At 42.4% G+C, this 9,133-nt stretch overlaps 1 pseudogene; it reads left to right on the forward strand.

Annotated features, from left to right (window-relative positions):
* Positions 1-4,213: 4,213 nt before the first annotated feature.
* LOC137215654 (fructose-2,6-bisphosphatase TIGAR pseudogene) lies at positions 4,214-5,109 on the forward strand (annotated as a pseudogene).
* Positions 5,110-9,133: the final 4,024 nt, after the last annotated feature.

The raw sequence follows: 9,133 nt of genomic DNA on the forward strand, positions 1-9,133 counted from the left end.
TGCTCCACCTGGCATACACTGGGGGAGATGGACCTTCCCCCTTCTCAGGCTAAACAGACTTTACAGTGGCTTCTATCCTTCCACCAGGCTGGCTGTTCCCTCAGCAACAACCTCCTGTGTGTCTGGATCACACATAGACATCTGTGATTATTTCATAGTGACCTGTGAGTCCTGCTGTAACCCAAACACGCTCTTCCACTCTGCAACACTTGAAACCAAACACATAGCCCCCAAATTATTTACTCTCATAATCCATTTTAGCAAAGGTTCCTCAGGAAGCTGATGATGCTGATCCACAAAATGTAACAACTCCTTCACACTGTCAACTGGGGAAAAAAAAAAAAAAAAAAAAAACGATTTCATACAACTTCCTCCATCTAACAGATACTAGTATGTTTTAGTTATGATCTGTATGTTTTTACACTGGATTGAATCCTTCCCTTGCAGACAGGCTACTGCCTCTTCTGTGGCTAATGTCTTTTTGGAAAAGATTATCCCTACCTGGGGAACTCCTCTCGAACTTCATAGTGATTGAGGAACAATTTTACTGGTCAGGTGTTTCAACATGTCTGTGCTGTTTGGTCAGTTTTACAATAATTTCACTGTGCTTACTGCTCTCAATCCTCTGATTTAGTCAAATGTTCTAACAACTTTATTAAAACTTAGTTGGCAAGATTTGTAGAGGCCTGCAAACATCGTGGCCAAAAGCATTGCCATTGGTCCTTCTAAATCTCAGATCCCCCACTTTGGGACTCGTAAACTCTCACCCTCTGAGATAGTCACAGGATGCACAATTCACTTGGCTCCTGCTTCTTTTGACCCACAACTGATAAGAGATACTCCAATTTAGCAAAGGCCTGATTGCTTCTATTAAAAATAACCATGTTTTGGTCGAGCAATCTTTTCACAGTGTGCCCTCAGGAGACAAATATCTTAAGCATCACATTTTGCAACCTGGAAATTTCATCTATTGGAAAAGACACCTCCAGAAGAACTCTCTTCAATCTGGCTGGGAAGGCCCCTATCAAGTACTGCTACCCAGCCCTTGTGTCACCAAACTACAAGGAACAGACTCTTGGATTCGTATGACACCTAAAGAAAGTGCTGAACCCTGACTGGGTCTGCACATCATTGGTGACCTGAGAGGAAAGATTTCCCAGAATTGAAGCAGAGGACATCTGATGACACAGCTTTCCCAAGATATCTGGACCAGGCCTGTTAGAAGTTTGCCACCAACACTTTGGTGGTAGGATAATGCTTCATAAGATCTCCAATGTTTATGATCTTGATAACATGGACTTCAGATAAAAAGTGCCTAAGACTTGAATGTGACCTTAATAGGTTTCTAATCTGTGCACTTTTCCTCGGACTTGAGACACTGCACCCAGGAAATGTCTTTCCTGACATAGAGGAACAAAAAGCCACTGAAACTAGAAAACCTGACTCATGATCAGTGATGCATTCAGAGGAAGATCCTGATCAACATGGGAGGTGGGAATTTCCTGGCAGTCCAGTGGTTAGGACTCGGCTCTTTCACACCCAAGGGCCCAGTTCGGTCTCTGGTCTGGGAACTAGGATCCCACAACCCTCCTGGCGCAGCAACGGGGGTGGGGAGGAAAGGAGGAGAATGTGACAAATTAATAAACAGAATATTTGGACTTCTCTGGTGGCACAGTGCTTAAGAATCCACCTGCCAATACAGGGGACACGGGTTCGAGCCCTGGTTCGGGAAGATCCCACATGCCGCGGAGAAACTAAGCCCGTGCGCCACAACTACTGAGCCCGTGCTCTAAAGCCCAAGAGCCACAACTACTGAGCCCACGTGCTGCAACTACTGAAGCTCTTGAGCCTAGAGCCTGTGCTCCGCAACAAGAGAAGCCACCGCAATGCGAAACCCGCGCACCCCAACGAAGAGTAGCCCCCACTCGCCGCAACTAGAGAAAGCCTGCACGCAGCAACGAAGACCCAACCCAGCCAAAATTTTAAAAAATAAAATAAAAACAGAAACTTCAATTAAATAGAGTTGGGAGACGAGAAGGGGGAGCTCTCATGACCTGCACTGATAGCAGAACCCAAGAGGAAGAAGAAAGACTGCTCTTCTTTCTTGTCAAGGACTCAGCCAATGAAAAGCCTCAGACTCTGTTTACTACAGCCCTCCCAACTTCCTTTTCTTTACTGTAAAATCATTCTCCTTCCCTAGCTGGGTAGAGGCTTTCAAGTGGCTCACGATGGTTGCAGATTCTCTGCAATTCTCAGCTGATCCCAAATAAACCCATCTTTGCTGGAGAAATATCTGGCAGCCTATTCGTTTCAGGTCAACACTTCACCTGAATAATCAATGAAGTACAAACCTAGCTTTAGTTCATCTGTTTACCAATGAACACATCATCCAATCAATTACCTCATCTATTTTTTAAATAAATAAATAAATATAAAATAAATAAACATATTTGGTTGCGCCAGGTCTTAGCTATGGCACGCGGGATCTTCTTTGCCGCATACAGGATCTTTCTTTTCTTTTTTAGTTGCAGCATGCCGGATCTAGTTCCCTGACCAGGGATCAAACCCATGCCCCTGCATTGAGAGCGCAGAGTCTTAATCATTGGACCACCAGGGAAGTCCCTCAATTACATCTTGCACAACTTACCTCATCTTCCTCTTTTTGCCATAAAAACCCGTCTCCTGTAATTGAGACAATAATTGGGTTTCTACCTAAACCTGTGTGCCCCAAACTGCAATTCTTTGATCTCAAATAAGCTCTTTGCCTCTTGAAGCGGACTCTTGTTTCCTAGGCTGGCATAAGAAATAATTTAGGGTTTGGGTTTTTTGTGTTTTTTTTTGCGGAGGGGAGCTCAAAGCTATACAGAGGCTCTTAGTCGAAAACTAAGAAACTTTTAAAATCTGTAATAGAAAGAGGAGCATTGAGAGAGAACAATACTTTGAAGTCCTTCAGTAACCTCCACACTTTACTATACTGAAAGGAATTGCAGATTCAGACCCTAAAGGAATGTAAGGTGGAAACTGTCACAAGCAAGGCAGACACTTGAATCCACTAAGAAAGTTGTTTCAGGAAGATTTGGAAAACACTAGCTCAACTGGGAAACAACTTGATAATTTCCAACAGCCAACACGGTCCTGTTTCCAGGCTCCTTCTTTGAGAAGGTCCATGTCCTGAAAAGGCAGATCTCTGACATAAAAGCAGTAATGAGAAACTAGGATTCCTCTCCACCTGTGTGACAAACCAGAATGAAAAAGCATCCTGGGAATTGCTCTCTGGGGCTCTCATCTTTTCTAGACCTAACAAGGGCCTCCTGGGCACAAGTGAGCACTTCCCTGGTGCTCCCTGCATGAAAACCATCAATTCTATACAGAAGAGACAGACTCATAAGACACTAGTATTAAGCATGTTAAACATTAGCTCTTTCAATCTTCACCATTCTCCAGGGTAAGCATTCCTCTATTGTCAAATTCATGTTTTTCTTTTTTAATGATGAGAAAACTGGAGGTCTGGGTTATTGAAGGCACTCATCCAAAGTTAATACTTTGTAAAGAGTCCGCGCCAAAACTGCCTAACAAAACCATCAGCAGATGCCATTCATGTGAGCACAAGCTGGGTGCAAAACATCTGATGCGCTCTGGCCCATTGCATGTCTTAACAGCTCCAGAGGATGAGCATTATCCTTGCTCCCCTTGCATACAGCTCGGGACAAGGAGACACGGAAAAGTCAGGCCCTGCCTGATGTCATACCACCACCCCAGTGCACCTGACCGAGTCTAAAATCTCTGGGAAAATCCTCTGAAGATATATTTCTTTTATTCTTTGGTGACTTACTAACTGTAGAGGGTTGAGAAGAATATACCAAAGACAGGGAAAAGTACATGTGAAAGACAAGTAGTGGGAAGGGGTGTGAGCATTCAGGAAACTGAGGTAGAGGGTGGAGAGAGAATGAAGGACACTTTGTGTCAAGATGCTGAACTGAGCAGACACAATTATTTGTGGAGATATTAACTTAGCTGACCCATAAACCCAATGTAATATATTTGTAAATTTCAAATCTTTAGAAATTAAATTTTAGTCTTCTATAAACTACAATACTGTGACAATTTTTTTTCCCATGGTAGTAGAAGATGTACGTTCTGTTTTAAAATTGAAATTATGAAATTACTGTTGTTTGTTCAAAAAGTCATCCTGGGCAGTGCCGTGTGGCTTGTGCGGAGTGCGGGTGACGTTCGGGCGGCGCACGCGGCCTTTGCTTCGCTCTGTCCCGGCGCTGGCGGGATGACGCGCTTTGCTCTGACAGTGGTCCGGCATGGAGAAACAAGACTTAACAAGGAGAAAATCCTTCAAGGACAAGGAATAGATGAGCCTCTTTCAGAAACTGGATTTAAACAAGCAGCTGCTGCTGGCATATTTCTTAATAACGTGAAGTTTACTCACATTTTCTCCAGTGACCTCATGAGGACAAAGCAGACCGTGCATGGAATTTTGGAGAAGAGCAAATTTTGCAAAGATATGACAGTAAAGTATGATTCAAGACTTCGAGAAAGTAAATACGGGGTTGCAGAACGCTGGCCGCTGAGTGAGCTAAGGGCCGTGGCCAAAGCAGCTGGGCAGGAGTGCCCTGTGTTCACACCGCCCGGAAGAGAGACCTTGGACCAGGTGAAAATGCGTGGAAAAGACTTCTTTGAATTTCTTTGTCAGCTGATCCTGAAAGAAGCAGGTCAAGTCGGAATGAACAGTTTTCCCAAGAAGCCCCGAGCAACTGTTTGGAGAGTTCTTTGGCAGAGATATTTCCTTTAGGGAAAAACTGTGCCTCCAAGTTTAATTTGGACAGCAGCGCTCCAGGGTTAGTGGCCAGTGTCTTAGTTGTGAGTCACGGCGCCTACATGAGAAGCCTGTTGGATTATTTCCTGATTGACCTTAAGTGTTCCTTCCCGGTGACACTGAGCAGGTCCGAACTCACATCAGTCAGCCCCAATACAGGGATGAGTGTCTTTATCATAAACTTTGAGAAAGGAGAAGTGAAACCAACCACCCAGTGTGTGTGTGTGAACCTACAGGGCCACCTGACCGGGGTGACCAAAATTCACTAAATTTAAATCTGCATCGAAATCTAACAAATGTGAGCCTCTGAGGGAGTGCCTTTGACTTTATTTCCACTCTCTGCTAATGCATACTTGGAAACAGTTAAAAAGCTGTCCATTATAGCAGGTTATAAAGCTCGAATGGAATCAGAGCCACATGAAACACTAATGGAAAACCATTGAGAATTGACTTCTTTTTTGTGAGTACAGTTGGAATTTTCCAGGGTAATTTTACTGCCCTGCTCAGTGACATCTCTTGATTGTAAATGGATGAAGGAACTCAGTATTGCAAACTGGGGCATTAATAATCCTGTTACTATTTTTTTTTTTTGCTTTTTTAATGTCCTGGTTTTTTTGGTATTTTTCTTTAATGTCTGAAAAATCTGGCCTATTTTATTGGCTCTTGGTAAGATACTGTATGTTTTCTTTTTTACTGTCTCATCCAGTTCTTGGAAGAGGGAACTATTTGTAATTTCTACTCCATATTTATGTGAAAATATGTTATATTCAAAAAGTTCTTTAAAGGAGAAATGCTTGCCGTCATAGTTTATGTAAAAGCAAACGACACTAAATGTTTAATACAGAAATCAACTGTTGGAATTGTTTACTCTGGAGGGCTTGAGATGCAGATGAATGTGGATTGTGGTTGCAGAATAGTCTCGTGAGGAAGAAGCATCATCTGATTACAAAATTTTTAAAGAAGGAATCTGAGCGGAGGAAGAGGAAAGAGCAGATCTTTCTTATCTAAGCTGTAGGCTGAGGAATTTAGTTTGAAGATGGCACTAAAGAAAGTAAACGGTTGCTTCACAGTAGCCCCAGAATAAAAGAGGGGCTTCACTGAAAAGAACCGTGTTTTTTTTGTGGAAGGTACAGATGAGGTTTCCTCTCTTTTCCACCAGATGGCACTGGAGAAAAGGGAGTTTGGTTACCTTAATTCGGTACAAAAGATGGGTCGCTCTGAGGCCCTCATGTAAATGGAGAACGTGTTTTCCATGCAGTTTGCTTTTAAATTATCATGTTGATGAATGCTGTGAGTCTCAGCTCACAGAGGGTAGGACTGAGGCTGTCAGTTAAGGCTAAAATCATGTGTAGTCGTATTTCAAGTTCAGGATCATGCTGTCCTTAGTGTGTCCAGAGCTGCCAGTGTTCGTGTCAGTGCTGGAGCAGAGCATGTGGTTGAGCGCAGAGGAAGTTCACTGCAGAAGAAAAGTTGGAAAGTAACCAAAAAGGACAGATAATAAATGTCCACATCCCTGCCACCCAGAAGTAATATTCCCCCCCTTTTTTAAAAAAAGAAATAACACATTGCGATGTAAGCCAAGTTCCTTTAACCAGCTGTCGCTGTCCTGTTCCCTCCTGTTCTCTACAGAGACAGCCAGCACCGCGAGTCTATATACCCATCCATCCTTCACGTGACCACCTATTGTCATGAGGGAAAAATGGGTTCCCTTATGGGAACCCATTAGGGTTCTTGTGTTTTTAAACAATGGTATTATTCTGGTGTTTCTGGTCTTGATACAAAATATCAAGCTGTCTGTATTCTGTATTTTCACTTATTACATATATCTTGGGGCTCTATATTGGTATGTATAGATAGATCTGGTTACTTGTAACCACTGTATTGTACAAAATGAATGTAGTACATTAAAAAAAAAAGTCATCCTGGGGCTTCCCTGGTGGCGCAGTTGTTGAGAGTCCACCTGCCGATGCAGGGGATGCGGGTTCGTGCCCCGATCTGGGAAGATCCCACATGCCGCGGAGCGGCTGGGCCCGTGAGCCATGGCCGCTGAGCCTGCGCATCCGGAGCCTGTGCTCCGCAACGGGAGAGGCCACAACAGTGAGAGGCCCGCGTACAGAAAAAAAAAAAAAAAAAGTCATCCTGGTAGGGATACTGTAGAAACTTTCAAAAATATAATTTATAAATATCTATATACATAAACCAAATGTTTAAAGACACTTAAAATTATGCAAAAGCTCTGAGAGTTTCCTGTTTCTTCTTACCTGGTAACCTAGAAGTCAATGCCATTATTAAAAATTATACTTTTTCAATTTTTCCTTGAGAAAACAGCTTTGAGCAAGATTGTGTTTAGCAATGTAAAGAGCTGACTACATCAAAATCATTAGAAGTCTAATATTTCTTTCCTTTACTAGGTTAGTATAATTTCTTACATTTTCCAGTGTCTTTTTCAAAACTTTTGTTTTCGGTTGTATTGCTTTTAATCCTTAAACTCTATAAAGTTTCATTAATCTTCAAATCCTTTTCAGGAAACGTCTAAGAGATTTTTCAACCGATATTCCTGTTTTTCTCAACTCAGTCAAAAGAAGTGACTGATCTCTGGACTGTGTGTACACAGAAATGAATGTTCTAATAAACTTTCTTTTCCAACCTGGGATTTAGGAAGTCTTCAATGCCAGAGATTAGAACACAACCAAGTTGAATGTCCATGTAGGAGGGCTTCCTCCATGTGGAAATTGCAAATTCAAGGGACATTGAGCAGGAATTCCTTGGCAGTCCAGTGGTTAGGACTCTGCACTTCCACTGCAGGGGGCTCGGGTTTGATCCCTGGTTAGGGTGCTGCCTGGCAAAAAAAAAAAAAAAAGGACACTGAGCTACTTGAGCCAGGTTAGGAGAATACTGAAGAGGAAAAGAAAAGAAAGGAAAGGTGGTGGGATATAAGAAGAAAAGGAGCAAGGTTTAGGCAGATTGACCAGTGAGGAAGTTTTAACTTATTCATAAATTATCTGAAGCAAGTCTCCCTAAGTGATACTAGGAGGGGAGAGGAGGAGAGGGGAGGGAAGGGGGGGAAATTCTGATTAACAAATGGCCCACTTTCTATACACGGTGTGATGAGGCTTCCAAATGCAATTTAGAATAACAATGCCTCCTTGAAAGATGTTAGTCAAGGGTATCTTCTTAAGTGGATCCATTAGTTGCTAAAATGTCAATAACCTAAAATAGAAAATGAAATACAACAAACTAAATGCTGTATGAAATAAATACTTGTATAATCACAGTCAAAAACTATTTCAAATCAATTTATAACACAGAATTTTAACTACACGTATTTTGTGGAATGTGTCCTAAGACCTGTGGAAATAAAGACCAACCACATGAGAACACTCAAAGCCTATTTATTCAGATCTACAAATCATGGCTTAACAGCGCTGAATATCTAGACCTAAGAAGTGATCAAGAATGTTAACAATTAAACTTAAAAAGTAGATGCTGTATGTGGCCACTATGTTGTGTACAGTACACAAAATATTTATGAAATACTCCCGTATTCAAAAACAATAATTTTTATAGCAAAGAAGTCACATTACTGAAGAATGAATAAAGTTCCAACATAAGTTTTTGTTGTTTCACTATCTTCTTAATTGTTAGAAAAAAAGAGAAACTGCTAGGACTTCCCTGGTGTCTCAGTAAATAAGACTATGTGCTCGCAATGTGGGGAGCCCAGGTTCAATACCTGATCAGGGAACTAGATCCCACATGCATGCTGCAACTAAGAGTTCACATGCCACAACAAAGGAGCCCACTTGCTGCAACTAAGAAGCCCACCTGCTGCAACTAAGACTGGGTGAAAAAAATAAAAATAAATAATAAGGGCTTCCCTGGTGGCGCAGTGGTTGAGAGTCCGCCTGCTGATGCAGGGGACACGGGTTCGTGCCCCAGTCTGGGAGGATCCCACATGCCGCGGAGCGGCTGGGCCCGTGAGCCATGGCCGCTGAGCCTGCACGTCCGGAGCCTGTGCTCCGCAACGGGAGAGGCCACAGCAGTGAGAGGCCCGTGTACCACAAAAAAATAAAAAAATTAAAAATAAATAATAAGCCTGTCTCCTTAAAAAAAGAGAGAGAGAGAAAGAGAGAGAGAGAGAGAGAGAGAGAGAGAGAGAGAAACTGCCAAAATTCTTTTTTTTGTTTTTAATTCTTTTGATTTATATATTTATTTTTGGCTGCAAATTGTGGGATCTTAGTTCCCTGACCTAACCTGGGCCCTCAGCAGTGAAAGTGCAGTCCTAACCACTGGACCACCAGGAAATTCTCC

Source organism: Pseudorca crassidens, chromosome 20 (genome assembly GCF_039906515.1).
Source record: "Pseudorca crassidens isolate mPseCra1 chromosome 20, mPseCra1.hap1, whole genome shotgun sequence".
Classification (NCBI taxonomy): Eukaryota; Metazoa; Chordata; class Mammalia; order Artiodactyla; family Delphinidae; genus Pseudorca; species Pseudorca crassidens.